The following is a 6,336-nucleotide window of genomic DNA, read 5'->3' as shown; positions in this document are numbered from 1 at the left end:
CCCCTTCTCCAATTATAAAAAAAAAAAAAAAAAATTCGTTTCAAACGTATAAATGATACAAATGCTCAAACATGAAATGTTTAAAATATCATTTTGCTTTTTTTTCAAACTGATCGACGCTATTCCTTACATCAACTTGTTACCCCATGACTGAATCTAGTCATAGAATGCCAAATCTTACTGAATCTCCCCAAGAGAGCATGAGACTAGCTAGGTCTAGCCACATACCTTAGATATCGCGCTCTACAAAACGGCACCAGATCGACGCTTCCTAGGGGCGTATGATGGGGAACGCCAATTTGGTGCTCCCTAAGGGAGCACGATTAGCTCCCTTGATATGGTCAGATTTGGGGCTCCCAGACTAAATCTTGCTATGAGGTCTTTGGCTAGGAGAGAACTTATTTTAATAAGAGAAAAATTTTAAAAATGAAAAACTATGATTTTTATAATGATAATTTTTAAAATTAATGAAGGGTAAAATTATCCTAAAAAAACTATTACGTCATCAAACTAATAGAAACATTGAAAGTTGACTAACGACAGGACTTATATGTCTAGTGAAATTTTTTTTTTGGGATAGACTATTCATTTTGAATACTAATGGACTCACGTATAATTATGATTAAAAGTTAGAGAATTCAATGTATTTTACCCTATAATTTACAATGTGAAGGAAAGAAAATCATGTGGAGGATTATGGGTTTTGTCAACTTTTCATTTGTTTTTCTTTATTTTTTTATTAAATATAAGAATATTTTAATAAAAGATGGAAAGGAATTGCAAAATATCCAAGAGGAAGGAACCTATTGTATGCTTGTCTTGCAATATTATGTTCTAGCTAATTATAGTCCTTGTAGTTGTATATTAATCATGGATTGTAATACTAATGTATAATGTATAGATAACTTGATATCCCAAGTTAAGAGACACCATCAATTTGTTGATAAAATTATATAAAAATTTAATAAAATAATAAATATACATCATTAAGCCAAGAGAGAGTTAAGTGAGTGTTTATATTTATATTTATATTTATATTTATATTTATAAATTACTAAATAGGCATTTGACAATCTTAATGGAATTTTAAAACTCTACCTTTAAAATAACCCAATTAAGGTTTACTTATCTTTTAATAAAAAAATTTAAAAAAAAACGTAGAAAAGATCAGCTAGCATTCAGCAATTGATTAGGGTTGCAATTGATCGGTAACTTTGTGATTGTGATTTTAACCTAAAATGAGAAGATTAATTTGAACTACATATATATTAAGTAGTAACTTTCAAGAGACAGACCGGTTCAATTAATTTGAGAAAGTTGGTGACAACGCATGGGCAAGATACGAGTATGTTTCACAAGCCTAACAGTTTGATACCCATTTTCCTTTTCAGCCAGCAACCAGGATTTAATTTTTCTTATAACATTACTATAATATATATTTCACAAAATTAAATTATTAGGAACATAGTGAAGGCCAAATTCAAAGAGATCTTAGACTAGATTCTATCTTGTTAACTATACATATCATTTTATCGCTCACGAGCAGGAATGCTTGACTTTGCAAGATTTAATGAGGCCCAGCCTGAAGCTAGGAGTATAGTTGAAGCAGCCAGAATCTGCATGCTAATTAAAAATTTTAAATAGTCGACATCATTATCACATGGTACATAAGAATGTTTTGAATCTTTCTTTGACGTATAATGATATGTTAATTGAACCATGATTTTTGTACACACGAAAGATACATGCACCCATCTTTTCATTGTTTAGCACGCATAAGTTTCATGGTTTTTTGCATTTAAGTACAGGTTCTGATCTCATGCTTTAAGGTAGAGAAAGAGAGAGACAAAGATAGAGAGAGCTCGAATTTAGGACAAGATTTTCGTAAGGTTTTTTTAGGGTTTTTTTTTTATATAATTGAAAGAGGGGGATTTAAATTTTACTTTTTAGGTAAGGGGATCATGCACCAACTAATGAGCCAAACGTTCGGATGTGCGAGGTTTTTTTAGGTTAAGTTTATAATATTCTCATTTAAAATGATTAAAAAATTTTAGTCTAATATTTAAAAAAACTATTAAATTATTTAAGAAAATTTAAAGAAATTTTTATATTTTTATTACATTCAATCAAGTTTCTGTACTTTTATTTTAAGTTAAATAAGTTTTTATATTTTCATTTTAAGTCAAATAAGCCTTTATAATTATATGTCGCTAACGTGAAATACTAAGCACTAACATATCATGGGGAAATTGGCAAACTTCAACGCAAGAAATATGTGCTTAGTTGGTGGCGAACTTCAGCACAAGAAAACCACAGCAATTCGATGGGCAGGCTAATGGAGACCATACCAAGCAGCCGAAAGACAAACCTTTCTTAGTGTATATGGGGAACCTAAGCACTAGGACCACTTGGTGACAACTGACGGAGATCTTCCATTCCTTTGGTGCGGTGGTTAATGTTTTCATATGGCATCCTTGCAGGACCTTATGCCTTTTAACAAATCTACTTTTGTGTTCATCTAATATTGCAAGCCATAGAAGATAAGGAAAACAATTTCTTTTGTTGATGCTAAGGTCATTAACAACAGGAAAATAATTGTGAACATAGCCATCTTAGCTAGAGTAGAGGATCGAACTAAGATTCTCAAAACAGAAGAAAGAAAAATAAGTCTAAAAACTTTCAAGGAGGTGCTCACTTAATCTTTTGCAAATTCGAATCCACCTCAAAGTAATGACATCTCGATTGCTCTCTTGAAGGAATGGGTTGAACTTGTGAGCTTCAATGTTGATATTCTTATTAATGAGATGGAATGCACCAAGATGAGCATTGTTACATGCATGCGTGAGGCTTTTCAATCTAGTCCATCTAGTTTAGACTTTTATAAGAAGGCATTTTTGCGATTTTGCAACCTTTGAGTGTGCTAAAGGTACTCAACACCTTTAAAAATGTTGAAGAGATGAAAATCATCTTAGAGAGTTTATTGGATTTTTTCAACAATTGGTTTCGATTTATTACACGTTATCCACTGGTGGCAAAAAAAGGGTTATATCCCACCTTGTTAATCATTGAAAATCTCCTCATTCATCTATGATGTGAGGCAACTTTCTTGAAAATTGGTAATCTTTGCAGTAAGGTAATCAAGGTAAACTAGTTCACAATTTCTTAGCAAAGGTTGGATTTTGTTAAGGTGTTAATCATGTTTGAACATGGGAGGACTATGCCTGAGTGGAAAGAGATGTTAATAACAGGCAATCGGGTTGTGCTCAGGCTCTCCACGACTAACTAGGACTTTGGTCACCTTGAAGGTGTGTTGGAATCATCCTCTGATAGTGTTGATTTCTCGGTTGTAGATTTGGCTATTACCAATGTGCAAGGTAACGATAAGGGCAGTGGTGTTAAAACGTCGATTGCTAGCAAAACAAATAAGTGAGAACTTTTGAAATTTGAAAATCAAAGTAGCGGTAATTCAAAGTTGGATAGGTTTAGGGCCATTAACAAGCCTAGACTAGTGACACTTGCTTCTTACACTAAGCTTAACAAAAGTTACTCTCCGATTTGTAAAAAAACCCACACTAGACTCAAGTCTACAAAGATATGTTGAGGAGATGAAAACCATCCTAGAGAGTTTACTCGATTTTTTCAACAATTGATTTTGATTTGTTATACCTTACCCTCTACTAGCCAAAAAAAGGTTATGTCCCACCTTGATAACCGTTGAAAACCTCCTCAATCATCTATGGTGTGAAGCCACTTTCTTGAAAATTGATAATCTTTAGGGTAAGGTAATCAAAGTAGACTGGTCCACAATTTCTTAACAAAGGTTAAATTTTATGAAGTTGTTAATCATATTTGAACATGGGAGGACTATGCCTGAGTGGAAAGAGATGTTAATAAACAGCAGTTAGGTTGTGCTTAAACTCTCCATTGTTAACTAGGACCCAAGTCAACATGAAAGTAAGCTTGAATCATCCTCTGATAGTGTTGATTTCTTGACTGTAGATTTGGCTGTTATCGATGTGTAAGGTAACGATAAGGGAAGTGGTGTTAAAACATCAATTGCTAGCAAAATAAATGAGTGGGAACCTTTGAAATTTGAAAATCAAAGGTGCGGTAATTAAAAGTTGAACGGGTGTAGGGCCATTAATGAGCCTAAACTAGTGAAGCTTACTTCTTGCACCAAGCTTAACAAAAGCCTTTTGTTGGTTTGTAAATGGCCCACCCTAGACTCAAGCCTACAGATAGATGTTGAGGAGATGAAAATCATCCTAGAGAGTTTACCCAATGTTTTCAACAATTGGTTTCGATTTATTATACTTTACCCTCTGGTGGCAAAAAAAAGATTACATCCCCCCTTGATAACCATTGAAAACCTCCTCATTTATCTAGGGTGTAAGGCAAATTTCTTGAAAATTGGTAATCTCTAGGGTAAGGTAATCAAGGTAAACTGATCCACAATTTCTTAGCAAAGGTTGGATTTTGTTAAAGTGTTAATCATGTTTAAACATGGGAGGAATATGCCTGAGTGGATTTTCATTTATATGTACTTTTATTTTGCATTTGTTTTTATTATTTGTCTTTACCTTATTTTACTTTAATTATTTCATAGTTTAAGTCCAAGTTTAACCGGTTTTAAAATGGATTTCAATCCTAGGGTATGTGGCCCAGAAACAAGTCCAAGAGAGGCAATTAGAAGAAAATCAAATTAAATAGGACTAAAACAGAAAAAATGATGATTAAGGCAAGATTAGTTAAAGAACTTTTTAGAGAATACAAATAACAAAATAAAAAAAGGCCAGCTAGCAGAAATAAAAAATTGTACAATGCAAAAGCTCTACTAGGTGCATGAAATCGCACCTGGTAGAGGCAAAATCATCTTGGGATTAACAACTGACCAGTTGCCTAGGATGATATTTTCAGCCTTTATATAAAGAAAAATATTTTCAAGAAAAAGGTGACAAATTCTCAAAAAGAAAAAAAGAAAAGAAAAGAGACGAAGTTTCAAAACCTTAGAAACCTTGCTAAAAAATCCTAAAAACCTACTCCTTCTACCAAGCGCATACAATACCACAATTCCAACAAAAAGAAAAGAAAAAAAATACATGAAACAAGAATGGGGGTAGGGTAGAGAAGAGTTTGCTTTTCATAGGACTTGAGGATTTTTTTTAGGGTTTGGGGTAATTTTTCCTTTCCATTTCCCAATTGAAAGAAAGGAGAAGAAAAGGTGTAGTTTTTAGGGTTATTCCGGGGGTGATAGCATTGGGCAGGAGAGCTTTTGAGGGCTTCCGATCAAGTTGAGAGAAAAAGGAAGGATTTTTAAAAAAAAGGTGGACTAGCTGTCGGGTCGTGAGAGAAAAAAAGAGAGGAAAACGGGGAAGGAAAATGAAAAAGGAGTTTTTATAGCAAGGGTTGTTGTTTGTTAAACGACGTCATTTTGGGGGAAAGAGTTGTAGTCCAAACGGCATAGTCTTGAGAGATAAAGGAGCTGTTACATAAGCACTAAATGGTGCATTTTGGGTGAAATGTATTAGATTGAAAAGGAAGGCTTAAGGTGCTCTTGTATGGACCAGTCTTCTTTGGTCATCACCTAAGCCCAAGTCAGGCAAAACCCTTAGGTAGCGTTTGGTATGAGGAAAGTGGGAGTAGATTCCCTGCAATGTGTTCAATTAAATTACATTACAGTGCTTGTTTTACAACAGACCACTGTAATGTAAGATTGCAATGTAATCATATTACAAACAAGGGATGCAATGTGATTGCAATCCAAAACCAATGCAATCACATTACATTGCACTTTACAATGTTCTTAAAGATATTTTTACCCTTTAATTTTTTTATCTTATTAAAATATTTTATAATGTTATAATTAAAATAAAAACTATTAAAATAAAATATATAATATAAGAATCAAAAATTAAAATAAAATAAAATATAAAAAATTAAAATTTATATAATATAGGTAAAAAAATTAAAATAAAATATATAATCTAAAAATTATATTAAAGAAATGAAAATAAAATATATAAGATTATAATAATAAATGAAAATAAAATATATGGCATTAAAAATATATTTAAGAGATGATATTATATAAAAATTAATAATAAAAAATATAAGTATATTGAACTTGCATTTTAATAAATAGGGATAATTTTGAAAATTAACATTACATTCCCAGTAAAGTTCTTGTAAACCAAACGCTACAATGTTATCTTCCCTACATTTTAACCATTATTTTGCTTGTATATCAAACACTGTAATGTTATATTCCCTGCAATCACATTGCTTGCAATCATATTACTTGTAATCACATTGTATTGTAAAGTATCAAACTTTTTG

This window comes from Theobroma umbraticum, unplaced genomic scaffold (genome assembly GCF_002168275.2).
Source record: "Theobroma umbraticum cultivar Fairchild unplaced genomic scaffold, ASM216827v3 scaffold_44.0, whole genome shotgun sequence".
Taxonomy (NCBI): domain Eukaryota; kingdom Viridiplantae; phylum Streptophyta; class Magnoliopsida; order Malvales; family Malvaceae; genus Theobroma; species Theobroma umbraticum.
Note: the sequence above shows the minus strand (reverse complement) of the source record.